This window comes from Paroedura picta, chromosome 4, assembly GCF_049243985.1.
Source record: "Paroedura picta isolate Pp20150507F chromosome 4, Ppicta_v3.0, whole genome shotgun sequence".
Taxonomy (NCBI): Eukaryota; Metazoa; Chordata; class Lepidosauria; order Squamata; family Gekkonidae; genus Paroedura; species Paroedura picta.
Window position 1 is genome coordinate 45210794 of NC_135372.1, and position 12507 is coordinate 45223300.

Here is a 12507-nt window from a genome sequence, read left to right on the forward strand (position 1 = left end):
GGCAGCAGGAGGACGTGAGAAGGCAGGCCATGGGCCGTTTGGGTGGCTCGGTGCCAGCATCCTCCTGTCGGCAGCCATGTTGCAGCGCGGGCGGCGGCTGGTGTTGGTCCTCGTCATGTCGGCAGCCATGTTTGGGCGCGGGCCGCACTGGCGGCAGCGGTAGCAAGCGTGTGTGAGAGGGCAAGGAGGTAAGCGGGCTTCGAAGGTTGGGCCATGGGCCCAGCGGCGGCGGGGAAGCTCAGGGACAGGCGGGGAGGAGGGTAAGTGGTTAAGCGGGCTTAGGAGGTCCGGGCGTGGGCGCGTCGGCGGCAGAGAAGGTCCAGGACAGGCGGGGAGAAGTTGAGGCGCAAGTTGGGTCGGGTGGGGTTGGGGGGACAGTTAGTAGGCGATGGCGGCGGTTTCAGGACGTCGTGGATGGGGGTGGCGAGCAGGGAGGGGCAGGGTGCGTGTGGAAAGGGTGCGGTCGTTGGCGGGCGGGCAGGCGGAGGAGGAGTGAATGCCGTAGGTGTTGAAGGGCATTCTCTGGGCAGAGGGGAAGCGATTTCCCCCAAGGCCAGGGAAGTGGGGTGAGGCTCCTCCCTGGCGGCCATCCGTGCAGGATGGCGGCTCGGGTGGAATGGAGTCTGTGGCGCTGCATCTGGGAAACGGGCCAAGTGTCCAACAGGGAGGCGCGCAAATTGGACACTTGGCCCTGGAGTGCCACTCGGAGGAGCAAATCAGGAGCCGCTTTGCGGCTCCGCGGCTCCGCGGCTCCGCGGCTCCGCGGCTCCTGATTCGCTCCTCCGAGTTTTTATCCCGGACACAGCCCGCCCTAACTCCTCCCCACCACCCCTTATTCTTTTATTTAGTCCGTGGCGCCCGCGGCGCCACGGGCGGTTTAAAGATGGTATGACACGATGATATATGATACTGAGAAAGGTAGGAATTATGTTCCTGCTCCTGTCCAGGTTTTCAGTCTACAAGTTGTCCCTATCATTCTTCATGGAACAACCATAAGGATTATTTTGTTTAACAAAAATATTGACCAATTACTCTTATCTTTTTTGCAGAAACTGTTAAATAGTCCCTCCTGGCGTGACTCTTCATTAGATCAAACATCCCTTGATGCAAGGGCATGATTGCAAGCATCCAGGCTATTTATCAGCATGCATTCAAGTAGCAAGGGTCATTTGGCATGCTTATAAAAGGATTCGTGTAAGTCTACCTGGTTTAAGACTGTTCATGAGAAAATTTTGACTGTCCATGTTAAACACTATTTAGGAATCAGGTTTTCATGCAACATTGCTTTGGTGACAAGTCATGTAAAATTAATTGACTACCAAAGCTCTACTTTGAGAGCGTGACACACTTGTCTGTTTCTTTGGCATTCCTCCTCTAAATCTCTTCCCTCTTATAAAGGTAAAGGTATCCCATGTGCAAGCACCGGGTCTTGTCTCATCCTTGGGGTGACGCCCTCTAGTGTTTTCATGGCAGACTCAATACGGGGTGGTTTGCCATTCCCTTCTCCAGCCATTAGCGTTTACCCTCCAGCAAGCTGGGTACTCATTTTACCAACCTCGGAAGGATGGAAGGCTGAGTCAACCTTGAGCCGGCTGCTGGGATTGAACTCCCTGCCTCATGGGCAGAGCTTCAGACAGCATATCTGCTGCCTTACCACTCTGCGCCACAAGAGGCTCATTTTCCCTCTTATACTTACCTGTTGATTTCTCCAAGTCTTTTCAGAGCTTTTCTACAAGTCAGATTAAATGTCCATTCATTTGGTAATGATAAGGGGTAGGGTTCATTAGGTATGACTGACACTACTACTCTGATTCATATCCCTACAAGATGGTTACATCTCTGTTTGCTGGTAAAGACACACACACCCCAAATCCCTAGTAGTTGCAAAAAAAAAAAGTATTTTGTCTATTGGGTAATAAATGATTTATAATAACTGTGCACTGCTCAAAATCTAGGCATCATAGAGGGTTTTTTGGATGAAAGGAAAGGATATGATATTGATATAATACGGCAATTGAAACCATATGCAAAATAGAATAGCATTCACATCAACAACTATACTTACATTTAAGCATTCAAGAAGCAGTGCCTTTCTTAGTCACCTTGCCTTGATCTTAATCAATATTGGATAAGGGCATATTTGGGTTTATGAATAAAAACCAGCAGACCAAGAGACATGAAGCCACTATAAATAAAGGAATGTCCTTCTGCTATGTATTATCTGTTAGACTGAGGAAACAACAGCAGCTGAATAAAAGCAGTCTGGGGGTGATGACAGGTTTCTGTTAGACATTACAAAGAAAGATTGTTTTCCTACACATAATTTGCAACAGTCAATTAGGCCTTGTTCTACCATTCATAGGCACTGTTTTATAGGGCACAATTAAATGGTGGGGATTGAGCCTTCTGATTACATTGTTAAGCTATGGATCAGGAATGAGCCGTCTATAGTTGAATTGTCTTTGAAAGTGTAAGCCTATGCCCAGGCTGAACCATTTCAAATTGCCAGGGCTCTCATAGAATACTCCTTCTTACAAATGATAATAATAACATACAGCTGTCACTGTTGACCAGGGACAGCCATTATTCTCTGGTTCCTGCCCCTGGTAAATCACTGTCTTAATTTGTCCCCGTTTTGCATTTATAGGAGATAATGATGGATGCCATTAAAAAGTTATCCACAACCCTAAGCACAATAATTAAGAAGCGAAATGCATTCTACGCTGATATTTTTCCCACCTGAAATGGTGTTCTGTGCACCATATTAACTCTTTGATCCTAGGTATTTGTGCTTGTATAATTGGATGCTATCCAGTTAGATTCCATTCCATCCTAAAAAGGGGGGGGGGGACTCTTTACGTTTTCTTCAGTCCCCCCAATTTTAAGAGAAACATTTCTCCTGGAAGTCCATAGATCCCAACTGACCTCTGGCCTTTATTGTCTTCACAGACCAACAGTTTATCTGACTCTTTATGGCAGGGGTGGGTAAACTGTGGCCCTCCAGAGGTCCATGGACTACAATTCCCATGAGCCCCTGCCAGCAAATGGAATTCCTGGAGAACTTTTGCCTCAACTTTTACCTCTTCCTGACCACCACCGCAGCAAGATTTAGGTCTAAGATTCCATTCATGTATATAAAAGAGGGAGATGAAAGAATGTTGAAGTGGCAATCTGGGGGATAATAAGCTGCTGATAAAGGGTTGTATTTTAAAATGCACTTTCACAATTAAAAACTCCCTGCAAGCAGAAAAGGAACAGAGCCAGCAAATAAAAAGGGGGGGGGGAGTAAATTCCTTCCCTGCTGTGGTAGTTTTCTATATACAGTATTAAATAACAGTGACATCTTTTACAGGACTGAAAGGAAAACATACATGAAACAGCCTTTATTTGAAAACATTCTACATGCTTTAAAAAAATTTTACTTCCCCATTTGATATTTTTTGGGACTGCAAGCTTATATCAAAATTTTGCTTAAGTTGAAATTCTACAGGAACTCTAGTTGGACTGTGGGAGGTCTTTATCAATTGAGAAGTTATTATTCAGAAATTTATGTAATAGAACTTTTATTACTCTTTTGCAAAAGGTTTGTTAGGAAGCTTTTAAAAAACCCCTCATTAGCGTATGATTTTCCTTTTCATTTGTTGTGCGCATAAGACAAAGTTTTAATTAAACCAGAAACTTGGCAGGGATGCACACAATTATTAATCTGGTTGGGTGCTCTTCAGCACTTTAGGTAAAAGTGGTTTTCAGAAAATTATGACACACATCCTTAATAGATGGCCACTAATTATGGAAGTTTAATAGTGCTTGGCTTCTAATGCTTCAAAGTTAGTACATATCTCTTTTGATTATCTGCATTTTTCATGGAGGTATAATGAGCTGTAGTTCAATGAACAAAGAACGTCTTAATATTCTAGCTCTGTTCACATTTGATCTGGAATGAGGTGTGTGTATGGAAGGAAGATCACAACTGTATCTACCATCCTTGTCTCTCTGTGCATCCATTGCCATTATGTTGTAGTGTTTAAAATGTCAGGCTAGGGTGCAGGATAGCACATTGAAATCCCCCTTCTTCTATGAAGTTAGCTAGGTAACATTCAACTAGTCTCTCTCCATCTGAGCCTTCGGGGAGGGCGGTATATAAATCTAAATAAATAAAATAAATAAATAAATCTGTTTCTGTCTCTCTGTTTCTCTCTCTTTCTCACACACACACATACATAGAGCCTCAACTACTATTGATTGTAGTGAGGTTAAATGGGAAGGAGAGAACCAGGTATCCCATCCTGGAATATTTCTGGTGAACCCAAACCAGTTTGGTGTAGTGGTTAGGAGTGCGGACTTGTAATCATAGAATCATAGAATCATAAAGTTGGAAGGGGCTATACAGGCCATCTAGTCCAACCCCCTGCTCAACGCAGGATCAGCCAAAAGCATCCTAAAGCATCCAAGAACCTTTGCTTGAAGACTGCCCGTGAGGGGGAGCTCACCACCTCCTTAGGCAGCCTATTCCACTGCTGAACTACTCTGACCGTGAAAATCTTTTTCCTCATATCTAGCCTATATCGTTGTACTTGTAGTTTAAACCCATTACTGTGTGTCCTCTCCTCTGAAGCCAATGGAAACAGCATCCTGCCCTCCTCCAAGTGACAACCTTTCAAATACTTAAAGAGGGCTATCATGTCCCCTCTCAACCTCCTTTTCTCCAGGCTGAACATTCCCAAGTCCCTCAACCTATCTTCATAGGGCTTGGTCCCTTGGCCCCAGATCATCCTCGTCGCTCTCCTCTGTACCCTTTCAATTTTATCTATGTCCTTCTTGAAGTGAGGCCTCCAGAACTGCACACAGTATTCCAGGTGTGGTCTGACTAGTGCCGTATACAATGGGACTATGACATCTTGTGATTTTGATGTGATGCCCAATACAGCCCAAAATGGCATTCACCTTTTTTACCGCTGCATCACGGTGCCTGCTCATGTTTAGTTTACAATCCACAAGTACCCCAAGGTCTCATTCACACATAGTGTTACCTAGAAGCGTATCCTCCATGCAGTAGGCATGCTTTTCATTTTTCTGACCCAGATGCAGAACTTTACACTTATCTTTATTAAATTGCATCTTGTTCTCATTTGCCCATTTTTCCATTGTGTTCAGATCTCGTTGAACTCTGTCTCTATCTTCCGGAGTATTTGCCAGTCCTCCCAATTTGGTGTCATCTGCAAACTTGATGAGTAGTCCTTCCACCCCCTCATCTTGTTGTTGTTATTGTTGTTATGTGCGAAGTCGTGTCCGACCCATCGCGACCCCATGGACAATGATCCTCCAGGCCTTCCTGTCCTCTACCATTCCCCGGAGTCCATTTAAGTTTGCACCTACTGCTTCAGTGACTCCATCCAGCCACCTCATTCTCTGTCGTCCCCTTCTTCTTTTGCCCTCGATCTCTCCCAGCATTAGGCTCTTCTCCAGGGAGTCCTTCCTTCTCATGAGGTGGCCAAAGTATTTGAGTTTCATCTTCAGGATCTGGCCTTCTAAAGAGCAGTCAGGGCTGATCTCCTCTAGGACTGACTGGTTTGTTCGCCTTGCAGTCCAAGGGACTCGCAAGAGTCTTCTCCAGCACCAGAGTTCAAAAGCCTCAATTCTTTGACGCTCGGCCTTCCTTATGTTCCAACTTTCGCAGCCATACATTGCAACTGGGAAGACCATAGCCTTGACTAAACGCACTTTTGTTGGCAGGGTGATGTCTCTGCTTTTTAGGATGCTGTCTAGATTTGCCATAGCTTTCCTCCCCAGGAGCAAGCGTCTTTTAATTTCTTTGCTGCAGTCCCCATCTGCAGTGATCTTGGAGCCCAGGAAAATAAAATCTGTCACTATCTCCATTTCTTCCCCTTCTATTTGCCAGGACCCCCTCATCTAGATCAGTGGTCCCCAACCTTTTTATCACCGGGGACCGGTCAACACTTGACAACTTTTACTGAGGCCCGGCGGGGGGGGGGGTTTAGTCTCCTCTCGACTACTGCCCGTCTCTGGTTGCTATGGTAACATTTAAACATCCCTTCAAAATGATACAGATATGCCACAAAAATGAATATAAAGAACATTTTATTTTCATGAAAATTTTAACTTGCAATAACAACAAATTAATGCGAGCCCTGAGCTTGTTTCTCTGCAACAAGACAGTCCCATCTGGGAGTGATAGGAGACAATGACACCCGAAGCGTATTGCTTATGTCCAGTCTACTCCGTTGTTTGGTTTTGATTGCTGTCACTGCAGAAAACCCCGCTTCACAGAGATAGGATGTGGGAAATGGCAACAGGGCTTTCAGTGCTTTGGTGGCGATCCCAGGGTGCTCTGCCATGACTTTAATCCAGAACCCCGGCAGAGTTCTAGTTTCAAACATACTTTTAAGGCCGCCGTCATTTGCAATCTCCAGCAGCTGGTCTTCTTCCTGGACCGACAGGGTAGATTCACCTGGTTTGTTGGCAAATGGGTTGCGGATCCATTCCTTGCCAGTTCGTGGGTCTTTTGTGGTTGGGAAGTAGCGCTCAAACTCCTTTAAAAGTAAAGACAGGTGATCGTACACCAGCTGGGAGAATGAAGGCTCAGGCTCAGTCTCACCCAAAATCCCCGCTAATGTTGGAAACATGTCCAATATGCCCCTGTTCACGCGCCGTCCCCACATATCCAATTTGGCTTTAAATGCAGCTACTTTATCTGCTAATTTGAAGACCGTTGTCATTTTTCCTTGAAGTGACAGATTGAGTTCATTGAGAAAACTGAACATGTCACACAGATAAGCCAGTTTGGCGACCCATTTCTTGTCACTGAAATTTGCTGCCAGCGGTGACTTCTTTTCTGAGAGAAATATTTGCAGAGGGTCTCGTAATTCAAACACTCTGGCCAGTGATTTCCCTCGGGATAACCATCTTATTTCTGTGTATAAGAGAAGGCGTCTGTGCTCTGAGTCCATCTCCTCACAAAGTTGCTCAAAGAGGCGTGAGTTGAGGGCTTGTACTTTGACATAGTTGATGACTTTCACAATATCATCCATCACGCTGTTCAATTCTGGCGGCATTTTTCGGCTTGCCAGCATTTCCCTGTGAATGATGCAATGTGTAGATTCACATTCAGGTGCAACTTCCTTAATCCGAGCAGTTAAACCAGACAGCCGTCCGGTCATGGCAGCAGCTCCGTCTGTGCAGATGCCAACACAACAGGACCATTTCAGTTTGCCTGATATAAAACCATCCAGCGACTTGAACAGTTCTGCGGCGGTGGTGTTGGTTGGCAACGATAGTGCACATAACATATCCTCGTGCACATCCTCCTGAAAAAGATATCGCACATATGCAAGTAGTATTGCCTTGTTCTCAACATCTGTAGAATCGTCAACCTGGAGGGCATACCACGGTGATTTATTAATCCTCTCCAACAATTGTGCTTCTATGTCTTCGGCTATATCTACAATGCGGCGAGTCACGGTGCTAGCCGACAGAGGCACCTGTTGGAACTTTTTAACACCAGCCTCTCCTAGAAGTTCACTGCACATGTCTATAGTGGAGGGCAAGATCAATTCCTCACCAATAGTGAATGGCTTTTTAGCCTTAGCAATACGGTTGGCAACACGGTACGATGCTCTCAGTGCATTCACATTGACTGATGTGGTGGTCCTCAGTAATTTCTTCTGTCCGTCGTGTTCCTCTTTTTTTCTTTCAAAATACTCCAGGGGTTTGTCTTTTAATCCAGGGTGCTTGGTCTCCAAGTGGCGAAGCAGTTTTGAAGGCTTCATTGCCTCATTAGCCAGCCGTTCGCCACATATTATGCAGAGCGGGCTTGGCATGTGGGAATCACCAACCGGGATAAATCCATATTTCAAGTAGGACTCGTGGTAGTGTCTATTAAAAGCTTTCCTTTTCTTGGAAGTGGACGGTTCTTCTGTCTCTTCTTCTGTCTCTTCACTCGGCCTCTTACCCTTTGCAAAGAAATCTTGCAAAGACATCTGTTTCTTACTCATTTTGCTGTGTTGGCCTGAAATAACACCAAAAACGTTTGAGTCCAGTGGAACCCACACGGGCAAGACACAGAAAAATAATAGAAATGAGAAAGAACATGAAGGCATTCAGAGCAACAGCCTATATTTTGTTAGCTGACAGACTGCTCACAGAAACAGTTGTTCATGATTACATCACCAATAACCTGTGCTGTCAAAGTGTGTGACTTTCTTCATTTGCCACCTCTTTACATACACACTAATTCTACGCAGCCTACCATCTTGCATCAAAACAACCACAATTTTCCTGAATGAAGGAATTTTATTACTTATGATGATGATATGAAGGGAGGAAACCCTCACAATAGTCTTTTTAACCTTAGCTGCTTCAAATATATATTTTTTTAAAAAACGTGCAGAAGGTGTGCTGAAGGCAGACACTGGCGTTTGCAGAGTCCCGTTTGGGGAGGGGAAAGAAGTCAGCCGGTTATATTTATTTATAATCTTTAGGATAATTTTTCAAGCTGCATTAAAACTGTCGGGAACTGCAACAGCCAGTGCAACTATAAATAAGACTTTGCGCTCACACTCTGGGCAGTCTTCACTAGCAGTCCACGGCCTCTCCTGCTTGCAACACAGGTTTACGGGGGGGGGGGGGAGGAGCGAGAAAAGAAGTCCTTGCCCCTGCCGGGCAACTGAACGGAACAGTTTGGCAAACTAGGCAACCTGTCACACTCTGCACCCCGCCCCGTTTGCACTAAGAATATGCGCGTGCTGCGGAAAGATCACTGGCTCTCTGGGAAAAGGAAAGTGCTCTTCTCCCCAATGATATCTGCACGCAACTCTTGAACAAGCGACCCGACCCCCCCCCCACCTTCTCCTCCAAGCGGCGCAACTCTTTACCCGCGGGCTCCCTCAGAAGGGAAAGTGCCACTGCGCACACGCAGAAATGGAAGCCCCCCCCCGCCCCATTCCCCCCTCCTTCCCTCCCCGGAGTCCCGTTCTCCCCACCGAAGCTGTAATTTCACGTTAGGGCCCCAGCCACGGGAAGAATGCGAGAAAGGTGCCCTCCAAAGAGCCCCGTCTGCAGCGGGATCATTGCGGTTCCTCCCGCTAAGCAGAGCTGCTGCCGAAGGGCCCACTTGGAGGCTTTTGTGAGAGGATCTGCGGTCTGAGGGGGAAGGGACGAGTGCACGTGCCGAGAGGCCTCCTTAATGGTCTCAAGCGCTGAGCAGCGCGACGACAAGAGAGGGAGCTCACGGCCCGCTTCGCCACTCACCAACAAGGCCGTCGCCTTTTCACCCACCGCCTTTTCGCCCGCCGCCTTGCACAGGCGGAGCCCACTTTCTCGGAGCCGCTGAACCGGGGCCCGCTCTTCCCGCCCGTTTTAATCGCTGGGGAAACTCAGCCAGGGGAGTCTAGCCACCAGCACGTGGAAGGGGAGGGGGAAGAAAACACACCAAAAACTAACTTTACTCGTCGCTGCCGTCTCACTCTCTGGAGGCACACGAACCCAAACACACCAGGTCCCGCCCTCGACGCCACTCATTGGGCCGCCCCCTGCCGGCTGCTTCGCTCTGCCCGTTCGCGCTACGCCTGCGTGTTCCGATCCGGCTTCTGTCTGAGGGGGAAGCCGGGAAGGGACAAGTGCACGTGCCGAGAGGCCTCCTTAAAGGTCTCAAGTGCTGAGCAGCGCGACGACGAGAGAGGGAGCTCACGGCCCGCTTCGCCACTCACCAACAAGGAGCCGCAGCCGTCGCCTTTTCACCCGCCGCCTTTTCGCCCGCCGCCTTGTACAGGCGGAGCCCACCTTCTTTCTCGGAGCCGCTGAACAGGGGCCCGCGGGGGGGGGCGGGGAGAGGGGAGAGGGAACCGCGGCCCGGCGCCCTGGCCTTCGCGGCCCGGCACCGGGCCGCGGACCGCAGGTTGGGGACCACTGATCTAGATCATTAATAAATATGTTAAAAAGTACCGGGCCAAGCACCAAGCCCTGAGTTACCCCGCTACTCACCTCCTTCCAGTCTTATGAAACACCATTGACAAAAACTCTTTGAGTGCGGCTCTCTAACCAATTCCCTATCCACCTAACTATCTGAAAATTCAGATTGCAGTCCTTTCAATGTGGCATGCCGGGTTCGATTCTGCACGCCCCCACATGCAGCCAGCTGGGTGACCTTGGGCTCGCCAAGGCACTGATAAAACTGTTCCGATCAAGCAGTGATATCAGGGCTCTCTCAGCCTCACCCACCACACAGGGAGTCTGTTGTGGGGAGAGGAAAGGGAAGGCAACTGTAAGCCGCTTTGAGCCTCCTTTGAATAGAGAAAAGCGTCATATAAGAACCAACTCCTCCTCCTCCTCCTCTTCTTCTTCTATATAGGTAATTGTTAAGTCTGTAGAATCATTTGAGTCGGTAGAATCAGCAATGGCACTAGAATAAAGTATGCACATGTAATAAGAGTTAATAGGAAAAGTTAGCCATGGCTGTGAAAATCCTTAGAATGGGTGATTATATGAATCAATCTGAATTGCATCTGAATTTTTACACATGTTTTTCTCAAATGGAGTAAGCATCAGACAGCTTTACCTTAGCTGTCAAACCAAAGCCAAGCTGTTAAAGAGCCTTTAACAAGTGATTTAAAAGAAAAGCAGTAGAACTAAAGCCTTCAAGACACTATTTAGCTTCCAAGTATAGTACTCAGGGAGTCCCCAAATGCTAGCATGTTTAATGATTATTTAAAAACTGGCTTCTCCTCACCAGAATAATAAAAACGGAATAAAAATCCTAAAAGATATTCTGAAACCAACCTAACCAACCAAACGTGGGGAACAACAGAAGCCAGCTTATATATTGCATAGCACTTGTCAACATATAAGGCTGCCAGTTCTGGATTGGGGAATTCCTGGAGCTTTGGGGATAAAGCTTGGTTAGGGCAAGTCTTGGAGACACGAAGGACCTCAGGAGGATATAATGCCAGACATCCCATCTGTCAGAGCAGCCATTTTCTCCAGGGAAACTGATCTTTGTAACTAGAAGACCTTCAGGCACCACCTGGAGGTTGGCAACTCTATTAACAAGAACTGAGTGCATTGAGCTGGAAGGAAAGAAAGGGTGGGAGGTGTAGATGAAAGCTGAGGGAAGCAAATTCCTATCTCTCTCCCCCCACATATTACACCTAGTATTATTTTTCCCTGAACCAATATGTCTACAGAGCGCTTTCTTGGGAATGACATAGTCCCTATTGCTGTGATCCATAATCACTCCCAGGGTATACTTAGAATTTCCTTGGCAGCCACCAGTTGCTTTAGTTCTTTCCTCCAAATCAACAGAAAAGCCTTTCTGGCTGAAGCCCAGCAATAATGGAACAACTAGGTCAAGTTCTCATTAAGTGGTCAAGGTATATCATGACTACACTGGAGGTCACTAGTAGGGCTTACATAATTTAATTCTTACTGACCTGTATACTTATGTATTTTAAAAATCACTGCCCTTGGGAAGGTACACATGAAGCTGCCTTATACTGCATCAGACAGTTGGTCTTCCAAGTATCGTCTACTCTGCTATGAAGTGGTTCTCCAGGGTGCCAGGAAGGATCTTTCACATCACCTGCTTCTTGATCCTTTTGATTTCAGATGTTGGGGCAGTGAACTCAGGACATTCTGAAGGCAAAGTAGGTGTTTGTACTACTGAGCTACAGTCCCTTCCTCCCAAATAGCATTTACCCCCCAGTTTTCAGCAAATGCCATCTGCTGTCATTGGTGGAGTTACAGAAATACTTCCTGTAATCAGAGGCCTCATATTCATGGAGCTGATACAGTGCAGGACATCCCTAGCTATTTGATTATCTATAATGAAACCATAATGATATTTCACTTGAAACATAGATCAGAATTGTTGAAGCCATGGTTTTTCCTGTGGAAATGTATCAATGTAAAAACTGGACTCCAAGGAAATGTGGGAAAGAACATGGAACCATTTGAATTATGGACACAGAGACAATTACTGAAATTCCCATGGATTGCAAAAATAAATTGATCTGTTGTTGACCAAATTAAATCCAACTGCCCTCTTAAAGCAATGATCTGCAAACAAAAACTCTCATATTCTGGTCACAATGCATTGAAATGATCTTAACACCGCCCGCGGCGCCGCGGGCACCGTGGACTAAATAAAAGGGTAAGGGGTTCTGGGGCGGGATGTGTCCAGGATGAGGAAGGGTCCGGATTGGACCCTTCCTCCGGACAGACAATCGGAGGTACCAATCGGCAGGCGCAAAGTGCCTGCCGATTGGTCCCTCCGATTTCCAGCCCCGAGCAACTGTGAGCCGCAGCGTGGCTTGCAGTTGCTCCTTTGCCGGCGGCCTGACGCATCGGGAGGCGCAAAGCCATGTGGGGGGGCCACTCCCACGTCCCGGCCCAGCTGCGCTGCCCCGCGGCCCCATAGACCTCGCCGCTCGCCGACTCGCCTGCTCACCGGCTCCCACGGCCGTGCCGACCCCACCGACTCAGAATCCTCACTAG

At 47.2% G+C, this 12507-nt stretch overlaps 1 pseudogene; it reads right to left on the reverse strand.

The window, feature by feature from the left end:
* Positions 1-278: 278 nt before the first annotated feature.
* Positions 279-9537, reverse strand: LOC143836657 (SCAN domain-containing protein 3 pseudogene; annotated as a pseudogene).
* Between the last annotated feature and the right edge of the window lie 2970 nt (positions 9538-12507).